We start from the raw sequence: 15421 nt of genomic DNA on the forward strand, positions 1-15421 counted from the left end.
CTTCTTTCACCTTTTTTTCCCCTTACTCGCTTTAACGGAATCACAAAATGGCTGCCAACACTTCCTAGTTGCAACCGTTCGCAGCCAATAACCAGCAAGCTCGTGCTCGTAACACCTCAGCCAATCAGATGGCAGAATTCCCAAATATCGATATCTGTAAATTTAAATATTTCTCCAAAACTACTGAGCGGATTCACACCAAATAAACAAAAGCTTGCTTTCTAGACCAAGACCCTTCTCCCTACCACATTTGGGGTAATTCCGTTCACCCATTCGACCTGTAGCCTTCTCTAAAGTTTCCTATGGAAATTGCATGGAAAAAACATGTTTTGGGACCCCGCTTTTTTCTCGGCTCCCCCTTGACGAATCACCCCCTAACTTTCAACATAGATGCTGATATGAACAAAGAATTTGTTTGGAAAATTTCATGAAGATTCATCGAACGACGCCAAAGTTATAAGCAAAACAAAAAATGCTCTTCCTATGGAAACTTGGCCCTAACTATAACTACCTACTGGCGACCACCAGTAGGTAATATAGATATATATTTTTTTCATCCAACAAACGCAAAGCTTCTCAAGATGCACTCGACAGTGCGTCTGCCATTCAGCATTACCGTTCAGCCCGCCCCAGCCATCCAAGTTTGTTGCATTGCCTGACGTGTTTCTGTGGCCAACGCACCACTTCATCAGAGGCCTTTCTCCTGTACGCATTGGAGCGCTCTTTATACTGCATGCTGATTGGTTGAAAAACCCCTCATGGGTTCAACTGCGTATTTGATGTCTTCATATAGCATGCTGGGATGTGTAGTCACATTGAGTTTTCATTAAACACCTATAGTAGGTTCCAATGCGTACATATTTCAGAGAGTCAGTTAGAATCCTTGGTAGGATCTGGATGTGATGGGAGCAGGCACTTTTCATCAAGACTCACTGTGCTGGAAACCGGAGCAGGAAGGTTCCTCTCCCTCCCACCGTGAGGGTCTCAAGGTGCTGAGGGGGGGTTCGCAGATCTGTTTAGCCGAAGAGACAGGACTTGAGGGTCTTCCTGAAGGTGTTCAGGGAGGGGGCAAGTCTGATGTCTGCCGGTAGTTCGTTCTAGGTCTTGGCTGCAATGTGAGAGAAGGATCTTCCGCCTGCTCTGGCTCTGTGGATGCGTGGGGTTTCGGCCAGTGCAAGGTTGGAAGGTCGGAGGTTTCTTTTGGGTACGTGGAAGTTGAGTCTGTCGTTGAGGTATTTGGGTCCGTTGTTGTATAGGCATTTGTAGGTGTGAGTGAGGATTTTGAAAGTGATTCTTTTCTCCACGGGGAGCCAGTGGAGACTTCGTAGGTGTTGACTGATGTGTTTGTGTCGGGGGATGCCGAGGACAAGTCTGGCGGCGGGGTTCTGTACTGTCTGGAGTTTGCGGAATAGGGACTTGTTGATGCCGGCGTAGAGTGCGTTTCCATAGTCCAGTCTGCTGGTGATGAGTGCGTGGGTGACTGTATTCCTTGACTCAGGGGGGATCCACTTGAAGGTCTTGCGGAGGATGCAGAGAGTGTTGAAGCAGCTGGAGGTGACGGCGTTGACCTGTCGGTTCATGGTGAGTGATGAGTCAAGTACGATGCCGAGGTTCATGGCATGGTCTGAGGGGGTAGGTGGGCTTCCGAGGGCGGTTGGCCACCAGGTGCTGCCCCATGCAGAAGGGGTGGTACCGAGAACGAGGACTTCTGTCTTCTCTGTGTTGAGCTTCATGCAGCTGTTGGTCATCCAGACTGCGACGACTTGCATTCCTTACTGGAAGTTGAGTTTGGCAGTGGTGGGGTATTTGCTGAGGGAGAGGATGAGCTGGGTGTCGGCGGCATAGGATACGATGTTGAGGCCGTGTTGTCGGATGATAGCTGCGAGGGGTGCCATGTAGATGTTGAAGAGGGTGGGGCTCAGTGAGGAACCCTGTGGGACTCCGCAGGTGATTTTCGTGAGTTCGGAGACTAAGTGTAGGAGTCTGATACTTTGGCTCCTTCCGGTGAGGAATGATCGGATCCAGTCCAGGGCTGTTCCTTGTATGCCTGCGTCATGTAGTCTGGTGACTAGTGTGCGATGGGAGACGGTGTCGAAGGCCACTGATAGGTCGGGTAGGATGAGGGCTGCGGAGTGGCCTTGGTCTAGGAGGGTACAGATGTCGTCTGTGGCGGCAAGTAGGGCAGTCTCTGTGCTGTGGTTGCTTTGGAATCCAGATTGGGACAGGTCGAGGATGGCATTCTCTTCAATGAATCGTGTCAGTTTCCTGTTGTCTGTTTTCTCTGCAACTTTGGCTGTGAAGGGGAGGAGCGAGATGGGCAGATAGTTCTTGAGGTCGGTGGGGTTAGCTGTAGGCTTCTTGAGCAGGGGTCTGACTTCTGCGCTCTTCCGGTCATCTGGGAAGGTGCCTGTTTTGAAGGTGGTGTTGATGGTGCGTTGTAGTTCGGGTGCGATGGTGGCCGTGGCTCTGTGGTAGATGTGAGGGGGGAAGGGGTCGGTAGGGGCCCACGAGTGGATGCTTTTCATGGTTGAGTCGGTGTCTTCGGCCGTGATCGGTGTCCAGTTGGAGATGGTGGGCTGGCTGGTGTTTCTGGGGGGCGGGGGGCTGTCTGTGGCACCTGGTGGATGGTCGATGAAGTTGTCGTAGCGGTTTTTGATCTTGAGGTGGAAATAGGTTCCAAGCTTGTCGCAGAGGTCTTGGGATGAGGTGATGTCTGTGGCTTCCCTGCGTGGGTTGGTGAATTCTTGAATGACACTGAAAAGTTCCTTGGAGTTGGCCAGGATTTTGTTGTGGATGAAGTTCCTCTTGTTGGCTCTGATCTGGTTGTTTTAGTCCGTCACGGCGTCCTTGTAGGTGGTGTGGTTTTCGCTTGTCTTGGTGTTTCTCCAGTTCTTCTTCAGGCATCTGCAGGTGCATCTGGCTTCTTGGAGAGCGGTGGTGAACCAGGCGGCTTTCCTGGGGAGTTGTCTGTCGGGGTTGCGTAGCGGGGCAAGCTCGTCTGCGCAGTTGGAGATCCAGGTGTGGAGTTCTCTGGCTGCGTCGTTTGTGTCAGGCGCCCAGGTGTGGTATTCTCGGGTGAGGCTGGAGTTGAGTTGCTCGTCGGTAACCTTGCTCCAGTTCCTTCGTGGTGGGCGTGGGGCTCATTTGGGTGCCTTGGGTTTGTTGATGGCGAAGTGTACACAGTGGTGGTCGGTCCATGGCGGCTGCGTTGTGTGGCTGAATTGGATGCTGTTTCCTGCTGCGAAAATGGGGTCGAGGGTATGTCCTGCTCTGTGGATCGATGTGTTGACGAGTTGTTTAAGTCCGATGCTGGTGAGGTTGTCACGAAGGATAGTGGTGTTGGTGTCGCAGGGGTTGACGAGGTGGAAGTTCAGGTCTCCAATGAGTATGTAGTTTGTCGAGGCGATGGTGTGGGGTGCGATCAGTGATGGTGGTGGCGAAGGGTGTTCGGGGGCCGGGGGGTCTGTAGACGAGGGTTCCTCAGAGTGTGGCTTTGGGGGTGGTCTGGATCTGGAAGTGCAGGTGTTTGGTGGAGGGAAAGGCTTCGCTGGAGGTGGTGAGGCAGAGGGTGCTCTTTTGGGCGATGGCTAGGCCCCCTCCTGGGTAGTTGAGGTGGTCTTTCCTCTGGATCTTGTATCCGTCTGGGATGGCGGTGCTGATGTCGGGGGCGGAGGATGCATTGGTCCAGGTCTCTGTGAAGAAGGCGATGTCAAGTGAGAGAGAGTCGAGTAGGTTCCAGATTTCCATGGCGTGTTTATGTTCGGAGCGTATGTTGAGGAGGATGCATTTTAGGGTGTCGCCGGTGCTGGCGTCGGCGGTGTTGGAGGCCGAGGTGGTGGTGAGGGTGATCCAGCGGCGTACCAACAACAGATACTCTACAACCATATACTCACCTAGGCCCATAAACACACACACACAATTGAGTAAACCGCTGGAGTCAAAGTTTATATATATGCGTTCACAATATCTAGGATTAGTTATTCATTCCTCCTAACTAACCTTTCACTGATCAAAAAGTTCTTTCCTCTGGTCGATGGACCATTAGTTGAACTAATTGATGGTCATAGTTAGCTTAATTCTAACTTCTCTAAACCTTGAAGTAAATAACCACAGACTCAGGAAGGTTTTAAATCTTTATCTAAATTAATTTCATGTGAATCACTTCAAAAACACAGTACAGTCACCATCATTCGTAGGAGAGGAAATTCAATTGATTAATCATCAAAACTCATACTACGGACTCGTACAATGATCAATGCTCAGAAAGGGAGAGGACAGAGAGAAGAACATCTGCAAATAACGTGAAAATTATAATTACCAAGAATGGTGTGAAGACCAACCCCCTGGCCAAGGAGCTGGTAAGGGTCCCCTGGGGTAGGTCAGGTGACAAAGACTTCAGGACAGGATTCAGGACAGGATAGTAGACCTCTCAAGAATACAGACGATTGCGCCACACCCCTCTCTGACACTCTCTTCCTCCTCGAGATTCTTCCACAATATTCTGATCTAACCCAATTAAGTTAGGATAGAAAGTTCTGCTTCAGGTTCTGCATTCGATTCTTCATCAGCTTCTCACAGCACCTCTTCCATCAGCATCTCCCGCTACACCGACAGCATCTCCGTATCATCATCTTCGCTCTCACAAACTAACTAAAGCTATCTCAATTATACCTTGAGTTCTTCATGTGCCACCCACTAAAGTTTCAATATCGTAAAAATATGAAATCTAATTGGTCAGGCAAGTGGGGAGATCATCATGACATTAAATTCTATTTAACCATTGTTCGCAAACCCATCACCTTAATTTTTATTCAAAGTTTTATTTTCTCGCACGCCTTCATGTTTTACTTGAAACAATTTTAACAATCTGTATGAGACTTCTTCTTCGTTGAACTTTTCACCATCCGTTCCCAGGGTATGGCACTCAAATTGGCTTCCGTTCAAGTGTTCTGTCATTGACCTTCATGGCTTCATTCAAATAGACATGCACAGTCTTTCCTTTACTCAGCTCACTTCAGTTATACATGAGAGGCCCAAATGCGCACTAGTGATAAAGTCAGAAAGGAAATATTAATTTCACAAATAAAGTGGTCACACTGTATACCACCCACCTCTACTCTATTCCCCTTTACTTATTAATACTTTCCCAGCATTAGCGTTAGTAGAATAGCTCGTTTTTGCTTAAGCTAAGCAGATGCCATGCACGCGAGTCTCCACGACTCCATTTTAGTGCCTTCTGCTTATGCGCTAGAATTTCCCTCCAAGCAACAGCTCGTCATACTACGTAGATGCAGTTGACACATGCGCAATAAAGATTTCCCGTTTAGAGCGGTTTTTGTCCTTCGTTCATGTTATTCACGTTAGTAAACACATAAGCAAGCTTCACTAACCCGCGTATATATGTGGTGCACATTAGTTTTACACAAACAAATTTAATAACTTGTTAGTGAGTTAAAGGAGCTGATTGCTTTCGAGCAATTCGCTTTTCTACGAGTCCTTGCTCCATCAATCTCCTCTCTGATGGCATTTTGAGCCATTATAAAATTACTCATCCCTCCTCAGATACAAACGTTCAGTATTTCTCATTTTCATTCTCCTCTTTTCCTTTCTTATTTTCATCTTTTTCTTCTAAATCTCTCATCTTTTTGTATATCCTCCCTTTCATTTCCTCCATTTCCTCGTCGTCTTCCTTCTTTCTTTTCTTTCCTTTCCCATAAACTTCATATTTTCTTCCTTTTCCCTTGTTTCTGCAACACTTACACCAAATCATTATTGCAAAAATTATTATCGTTATACCAACTACTGGAAGAATTATTTGACCTAAGATACCTTTCCCTAAATCAGAAAACCAAGTCCCTATTGAAGTAATACTCTTTGTTAGTCTTTCCCATACACTGTCATCCACCAGTGGTTTCAAATCTTCTTAAAGTTTTGTAATATTCTTAATATACCCTCTGATATCCCTGCTTTTATCAGAAATGTAAGTGCAACAATGTTGAACTTTCAGCATTCAAAGACTCCGCCCTCTTTTGCCAATGAAATATCAAGCGCAAGTCAATTTTGTAAAACCATAGACCTAATCGCAACCATTTCCGTGTTTATAATCAAGAAACCCCCAGCAGTATCCGTCAAGAGACAATCAACTGTCGACAATTTACAAATTCTATGTGAATTCAGAATGACTCCCGCTGAAGGTATCAATGCACCAAATATATCACCTACTATTTCTGAAAAACTAGCTCTCTTTCTCCGTGCTAGTCTATTAGTGTCTTCATTGTTTCCAGTGATTCTTTTTACATGATACATTTTTGGAAATACTATCCCAAAGTAGCAGCTTCCGTACCACCGTGCAGGCAACTTATAATAAGCATTATTCCCACACATCTAGTAAACCCCAAGAAATACCGGATCAGTTCTCCCTTTTAGTCCCCAACCTCCACAAAACCAGGAAGTTATGTTCACATTCACTGGAACCAATAAATAGGTTATTATAATCTGTCTTTAACCTATTGAGGCAGGTTTTCCCTTTTTTCACAAAGTCCAGAGACATCGCAGCATGAGCTTTACCAGCTGTATAAATTCCTTCCTTCCCAGCCCATGGTGGTACATGGATTTTCTGTTCAGTCGCTTTCTTTTGAAAATCCTGTCTCCTTCCCTCAACTAGATTCCAAAACACCTTCTCTTCTTCACGTAATATACATGTTAAATTATTCTTGTGTGCCTTTACTATATCTACTGGTTTCATTGTTAGGAAAAATTCACCCATAAACTGTGCTTCTTAGCTACTAAGTACTGGATTCATATTCTTTCGAATAGGAAGTTCTGAAAATACTACATCTAAGTTTGAATAATAATACTGAAGTTTTCCTGTTGCATAAAACAGACTTGCTAGAGCACTACATGATATACCATATGTTAAAGGTAAATGGTGATATGTAACTCCTTTTGATACTGACGCTGGTAATTTCATACAGACATAACAATCAATAATCTCCATTGTATCTACATATTGAAATAACAACTTTGTAAAAACATTTAAAGACATGTCATTATCTAATAATGTGTGATGAAAATCTGTCTCATCTGCTGCTTCTAATTCTACTCTATCTCCTTTAAATGTAGCTGCTTTTTCATTAGTAACTGTATCATTCTTTGTATTGGTTATCATTAATAAGGGTAGCACTACTGTTAGAAATAACCATACTGAGATCACTAATAGAATACTACATATGCAGGCTTTACAACATCTTCGTTTTAAACTTCCCTTTGGTTGCTCAGTGACTTAATTTTGTCGCCATTTTTATCTGAGAAGATAATTTCTTCCCTTTCTTTCTTCACTTGGAATTTCAAACTCTTATCTTCAAGGTGGTCTCAATTTCCTTTCATTAATCTGTGCAGCATCTACTTCTTCTGATTCTTCCCTTAAGTCTAAATTCTCAAACTCTTCTAAAATTACATAGGTCCACTCAGGGGCCTTGTATTTATTGTTCAAAATTCTTCGTCTTGGGCGTTCCCGTGTGTTTCTCACAATTTGCAGTTTAGACTGTGTTTGACTAGTAACCTCATTCACTTGCTCTAGTCTTTCTTTTGTCTTTCTCAGATAGTATCTCAATCTTTTCACTCCACCTGGCCAGTTATCACCTTTTCTGACCCTTTTAACTTGAACTGCACTTTCACCCTCTTCTTCTTTTCCCAAAGTTCTTTTATTTTCAGTATGTCTCGGCACAATATGTTCTTCTTCTGTATCACTCTCTACCTGTTCCTGTTCAGGTCTTATTGCTGTTATCTCATCCGCCTGAACCTGTTCTTCTTCCTCTATCTGATCCTGTTCAGGTCTTACTTCAAATTGATCTTCTTCTGCCCGAACTTGTTCTTCTTCTCTTAACTGATCCTGTTCAGGTCTTATTACAATTTGTTCTTCTGCTGCCTGAATATGTTCTTCTTTTCCTGTCTGTCCCTGCTCAGGCCTTTGAATAGTTCTGTTCACTTCTGCCTGAGTATATTCTTTCCCTGTCTGGTCCTGCTCAGTTTTTCAAGTAGCTTTGTTCACTTCCACCTGAGCGCGTTCTTCTACATCTTTCTGATCCTCACTACTTTCCTGTCTCTCTAATCTGGTTTCTTGTTTGAATAACAACTTCAGGTATGTCAATCACTGGTATCCATTCCCCCTGACTTGTGCTCGGTTGTTCTTCGTCTATTACTTCATAATCTATCACTCTAGATTCTCCAACTTCACAACCTTCAGCTGTCTCAACAGGTTCAATCAGTTGCTTCAGTGGGGCCTGGAACTCTTTAGGTATTGCTTGCATGAATCCAATTGGGTAAACCTGCACACTTCACTGCTGTAGTAGTGACCAGTATGACTTGACGGGGTTTATCCCACCTGGGTACTAGGCACGACTTGCTGGAGTGTTTCTTCACTACCACCCAATCTCCAGGATTCAAATCATGCGCCTGTGTTGGCTGCCTGGCAACTGGGTTTTCTCCAACCTGGTGAGAGACAGCACGCACTAGATCAGCCAATCCTTTGCAATAGTCCAATACCAGATCATCAGTTATACTCATCAATTTATGTCCAGGTATAAATGCTTGCCTCATTGCCCTTCCCATAAGAATTTCATGTGGACTCAATCCTGTTTTTCTGTCAGGAATACTTCGGAGTCCTAGTAATACAAGAGGCAATGCATCTGGCCATTTCAGTGATGTGGATGCACACACTTTTCCTAGCCTTGACTTGATTGTGCCATTTAGTTGCTCAACCACTCCAGATGCCTTTGGATGGTATGCACAGTGCAGTTTTTGTTCAATATTGAATGCTTCACAGATTAATCGAATTATTTCATTATTAAAATGAGGTCCTCAATCTGATTCCAAAGTGACTGGAAAACCAAAGCGAGGTATCAATTCCCTCAACAGTAATTTAGCAACTGTTAGACTGTCATTTCTCCTAGTGGGATATGCCTCCACCCACCGTGAAAACAAACACACTATGACAAGGACGTACCTCATTCAGTTGCTTGGAAGCAACTCTATGAAGTCAAACTGCAGTCTTGTGAATGGTCCTTCTGCCTTTCCATTTTTTCCCCAACTGACAACTGTCTTTCTGCCTGGATTTAACTGCTGACAGGTCAAGCATCTATGGCAAAGGCTCTCTGCGACTACCTTAAACCTTGGATTGTACCAATTTTGTCTGAATAGTCTAATCATTTCATCCCTACCAACATGTGTGTCCCCATGATACATTCTTGCCATTTGAGAGAGTAGGCAGTCTGGCATGACTGGTCTGCAATCGGTGTATACCCATACATCATTTTCTGTCCTTCTTTCACAGCCTGACTTTATCCAGATTTCCTTTTCTCTTGCCTCAACTTCATCCTGCAACTGTCTAACCTCATCCCATGTTTCTAGAGCTGGGAAAAACATAAGTTGGCAGCTGATTTCACTTGTTTCAATTTTTCTGTTAAGTGCCATGTTATTTCTTGCACAATATTGAGCAATTCGGTCGACATATCTGTTACCTGCCGTCACATAGTCATTTCCGGACTGGTGAGCAGCACATTTGACCACTGCTCTTTCTTTTGGCAATTGTATTGCTTCCAACAATTCTTTTACATTTTGACCATTTCTAATAGGAGATCCTAAAGAAGTCAGAAATCCCCTCTGGATCCAGAGCTGGCCGAAGTCGTGCACAAACCCAAAACCATATTGTCTATCCGTAAATGTGGTTATTCTCCAATTTTTCCCGATTTTGCATGCCTTTGTTAAGGCCACCAATTTGGCTACTTGTGCAGACTTGACTCCCGGTAAACAGGATGCTTCAATGACCTCGGATATTTTACATACAGCGTAAGCTGCACTAAGTCCTCCTCCTTCTGTTCTCATACATGACCCATCTACAAATAGTTCATGATCTGGCTCTTCCAAGGGCACTTCTTTTTATACCTAAGCGTGGCTTGGTACACATCTCAGTCAAATCCAGTCAATCATGATCCACTTCATCTTTCACTTCTTCACATCATTGGTCTGGGAATAATGTGGCAGGATTCATTATCGTACATCTTATTACTGTCACATTTTCCTCTCCCAGATTCACTCTTTCATACTTAGTCATCCGACTAGGGGTAAGGTGCTATGTTCGAGTTCTTGTCAAAAGAATCTCAACTGAATGTGGGACATAAACTTTAACTGGATGTCCCATCACAATCAACTCACTTTGCTCCAGACTCATAAAAGTAGCAGCTACTGCTTTTGAGCAGCCAGGTAAAGCTGAAGCCACAGGATCCAAAGTAGCAGAAAAATATGCTACTGGACGTCGGCTTAATCCATGCCTTTGAGTCAAAACTGAAAGTGCACAACTTTCTCTCTCACAACAGAACAGTGCAAATTCTTTCGTATAATCAGGCATGTCCAAGGCAGGGGCCTCACACAGACAATTTTGCAATTTCACAAACGCTTCCACGCACTTATCATGCTGACAAAACTGCAATTTCTCTGGAGACACCTTGTGTCCTCCTTTCGGCCAAATGATTCAGTAATGCAATTGTGTCGGTGACACAATCTTCTCGTGTCTTTGATGCCACCAGTAGGGCATCAATGTACTGAACCAAAACTGAATTTCTGGGCATGACCAATGTTTCTAGACATTTCTTCAGGATTTTATTAAAAATTGAGGGACTCTCTGTATACCCTTGAGGAACTCTTCACCATGCCAAGACACGGTCTTCGAACTTAAAAGCGAACAAATATTGGCTGTCTGGGTGCAAAGGAATAGAGAAAAAGGCTTGGCACAAATCAATTACTGTAAACCAGCCTGCATTCCATGGTATCTGATAAAGGATTACTGCTAGATTTGGCACTACTGGGCAACAAGGCACTACAATTTTGTTGATCTTTCTCAAATCTTGCACTATCCTGTATTTTCCACTAGGCTTTTTAAGTCCCATTATTTTTGGCGAATTACAAGGACTACTCATTATTTCTTTTAAAATGCCTTGTTTAATCATTCAGTAAATTTCTGAAGCAACTCCTGCTTTCACTTTTGTACTCATTTTGTCTTGTCGTGTGTTTGGATAAACTGCACCTTCATTCACTGTCACTTTCACTGGGTCTATATTTGACAGGGTACAGGGAAGGCATGGCTTGGCAGTTCGGGCTGGACTGTTCCCATGAGGCACAGGGTCAGACTGATTTGCATATGGCCATGTCTGAACTGGGGTGGCAGAGTGGGCTAAAGAACGGTGATGGATCAAACCCAGATCTGTTGACTGGGTGTGAGTGTTTGATTGGTTCTGATGCTCCGCCCATCACCACCCCCTTTTGTACCGCTTTGTTCGCCATAAGTTGGCAGGGTATGCTCAGTCGTGAGTCCCTTGCTCACTTTGCCACTGGATTCAAGCAAGCCTGGCTGAAGATGGCTGAAATGCCAGAAACCGGTCCTAGGAAGCTTGTTTCCGGTCCAGGGAAGGCATGTCTTGGCAGTTCGGGCTGGACTGTTCCCATGAGGCACAGGGTCAGACTGATTTGCATATGGCCATGTCTGAACTGGGGTGGCAGAGTGGGCTAAAGAACGGTGATGGATCAAACCCAGATCTGTTGACTGGGTGTGAGTGTTTGATTGGTTCTGATGCTCCGTCCATCACCACCCCCTTTTGTACCGCTTTGTTCGCCATAAGTTGGCAGGGTATGCTCAGACGTGAGTCCCTTGCTCACTTTGCCACTGGATTCAAGCAAGCCTGGCTGAAGACGGCTGAAATGCCAGAAACCGGTCCTAGGAAGCTTGTTTCCGGTCCAGGGAAGGCATGGCTTGGCAGTTCGGGCTGGACTGTTCCCATGAGGCACAGGGTCAGACTGATTTGCATATGGCCATGTCTGAACTGGGGTGGCAGAGTGGGCTAAAGAACGGTGATGGATCAAACCCAGATCTGTTGACTGGGTGTGAGTGTTTGATTGATTCTGATGCTCCGTCCATCACCACCCCCTTTTGTACCACTATATTTGACATCAGCCCAATATCTTTTTCTGTAAAATCCCACACTTCTGGATTTACTGTGGTTCTTGACTCTTCTGGTAATTCAATTCCAGTTATCAGTGAAAACATCTCATCTACTTCAGTACCTTGCTTAGCTAGCATCATTTTATATACAATGTCTTCATCAGGGGTTTGGAAAGCAACACCATCTGGTGTACAGTAGATCGTGCAATTCATTTTGCACAATAGATCTCTCCCTAACAGATTTACTGGACTAGAATCACAAATACAAATCGATGCATGGCTTTAAAATTTCCAATATGCACTTCCATTGTTTTTGTGATTGGGGTGCGAATCTGTTGATTCGATACTCCTACAACTTGGATAGATTCTCCCGAGAGGGGTAGGTTTGGGATGTCTGCTGTTCTCACAGTAGAGCACATAGCACCAGTATCCAATAGAAAAGTGATATCACTACCTTCCACTTTCCCATCAATAAATGGACCTGACTGATCTACCGGCAAGGATGTGTCAAGCACGCACTCCTCTTCCTCCCCCCTCAGGTACGGTCATTGCACAAAGTCCATCTCATCATCATTATTCTGTAAAAAATATTGTGAAACCACAGAATTTTTCTTACCACCTTCTCTGTGAAATTCGGCGTTCACACAGTATTCTTGGTGGTTCACAAAGTTTAGCATAGGAGCTAATGGCACCTGATACTGTGGAGTAACTACCTGCTGCGGCTGATTTATAATCACTTCATTCTGCGTCTGTGGATTTAAATTTTGATTTGGCCCATTATTAATCTGAATATTCTTACACTCGTTCTTCCAATGTCCAAACTTTCCGCAAGCATGCCAAGGAAACTTCTTTTTTGCTTCCTCTCTATTCATTCGTCCCCTTACTTTACCACCATTCACCATTTGATCATTCTGATTCTGCTCTTTCACCTGATTATCAGTTTGGGTATTTAACTTATTTTCCTGCTGTTCTGCCAATTTCACTTGTGCCCACATCATTTTCTCCTTTAGCTTTCTATGCCTTGCCTCAATGCCGTCTCCGCAATATTTGGCATATTTCAAAATGTCATTTATCGACTTGCTCTGCCAGTACAACATGTGCTGCTGAATCATCTGACTAATCTCTGGTGTCAGACCATACACAAACCGATGTCCCATACCCTTATCACTAATGTTCTCAAAACTACTATACTGCTTAAACACTTGCAGTAACCGCTCATAATATGCATGTACAGACTCATTTGGCTCTTCAGTTGTTCTATCTATTTTCACCCAATCTGTTTCTTTAGGAGCAATTTTCCCTTTCAGAAAAGTAATTACTTGGTGATATTTCTTCATCACCTCCTCTGAGGGTGCTCCTGTTTTCGGGTCTCTAGCATACTCCTCACTTGGCCAATCAACTGTGATCTTACACTCTGTCCACAAGTCAGCAGGTAGCACAATATCAATCAAACCATTTAGATCCTTCAACAAAACCTTCAAAACTTTCACAAATATTTCAATCTGTTTGTACCATTCAACTGCTTCTCTCTCAACCTAGGGAAATCGTTTGTAAATGACAAAATATCCTGCCTGCTCCACGGAACATGAACATATCCACCACCAGGAACCTCTCTCATGGGACACAACCTCTCTGCCTTTTCTGATTATTTTAATAAGAATGCAGATGACGCTTCCTTTGCTTGTGCTTCCTCCTTCTTTTTTGTCCACCTAGTCCTCCACTTATCAATGTCTCCCCACTTCTGTAAAATATTCATTAACTCTTTTACCTGTAGTTTCTTACCAGACACATTCATATTCTCCAAATCCTTGTCAGTAAACTCTACTCGATATGGTTTTTGTAATAATTTTGATCTCTCTATATCTACTCCAATCTCTGAAGCAACCTCTGTCAATCTTTCATGAAACAATTTTGCATTTCTGGTTATGCTCCTACATATAAACAACAACTCCTCTTCATTATAATGGTTCAACCTTTCTATTCCCACATTTCTAGCTATCATCTCTTCCAATTCCATTTTCAATCTGTAAATATCTAAGAACTTTGGTGTTGAACTTCGTTTTTCTATTCCCTGTGCCCATCTTTCCAAATCTTCTGGATTGACCGCTGTTGAACTTCTAGTTCCTGACAGTACCATAATCCCTCTTTCTTTCGAATTTCCAGGTGTAACTCTTTTTTGAGTTTCAATTATAGGTTCCCTTATTGGGAGGTCCATTAATGAAATGACTGAATACCACTCACTAGCCTGATCATCAGATATTATTACTTCTTTTCTGGGATTATTCAAAGGAATCATTGCAGCTTGAGGTTTTAGGCTACTCATTTTATCACCATATAATGGGATAACAGGACCTATAGTCACTGGTACTGTCAAAGCTTCAGGGTTTAAATTCAATTGACATATTTTCTGTACTAATTCTTCCCTAGTTTTATTCAACGCTTCTCTTTTTTTGTCTTGTAGTATCCTATTAACTGATGTATCGTGTAAGATTTGAGAAATTAAGGGTGTTCCCATTACCGGTGCACTTGGAGTGATTCTACTGGGTTTTTTTTTGGTACGGTGGAGGATTTTTAAAATTTCCTCTAACAATTCGTCATCTGATTCACCATATCCTGTCACATTCATGTGTTTTGTTTTCTTCCTACACTTGCTTCCCAACTGTTCTTCAGCCATTAACACTGGATATAAATTTTTTGATACCATAGCTCTTCTCCATTGCTTCATCTGACCTTCGCGTGACTCATGCATTTATCTGGGAAAAAATCCTCTATATCTCTTACCACCTCTGCATTTCTCTCGTTCAAATGACTCAGTCTCTCATTCTTCCAGAGCCTCATACTGAGTTAACCAAGGTCTTGGTTCTAAATCATTCATTCTCGTTCTCAAATTCTGAAGAATTCTCCCATTAAACGTACCATTTTCTGAAAAAGCTAGAACTCCATCACCTTTTGTATAGTCCATCCAATTCTTCAACCATACACAAGTCTGATATCCTCTTTCCATCATCATAGAGGAAGCAGGTGTTTTTGGTGGCGGAATAGGAATTCCCTCTCTAGTCAACACAGGCTTATCTTTCTTAAAGAAATTCTTAACTTTCCTTATTAACAACATTTTTCTCTTTTCTAGATGATCGATATATGAAAGAGTATTCTGCAAAACCTTGAACTCTGCTATCTGTGCGACTCACACCAGCAGTCAAATCAGAATCCAATATACAAATTCTTTTTAACCAATGCAAATAAAGCTTCTATCTAATAACCAATCAAAGTTCAACCTGGCGCTGTTTGTTTAACCAATACTAGCGCCGCTTTTTGTAACGTCAGTATTGCTCCTTACTACTGACCCCTCCTTTACCATCTGCTTCTGTCTCAAACCCGCTGTATCAACCAATCCCAGCGCGTCTCCCTGTGACGTCAGTACAACTCCGG

General features: G+C 43.5%; 1 protein-coding gene across 2 annotated transcripts in view; it reads left to right on the top strand.

Annotated features, from left to right (window-relative positions):
- Positions 1-15421, top strand: part of LOC146855664 (uncharacterized) — a 212791-nt gene that overhangs the window by 86876 nt on the left and 110494 nt on the right. The window lies entirely within an intron of this gene.

Source organism: Triturus cristatus, chromosome 4_1 (genome assembly GCF_964204655.1).
Source record: "Triturus cristatus chromosome 4_1, aTriCri1.1, whole genome shotgun sequence".
In the NCBI taxonomy this organism is placed as follows: Eukaryota; Metazoa; Chordata; class Amphibia; order Caudata; family Salamandridae; genus Triturus; species Triturus cristatus.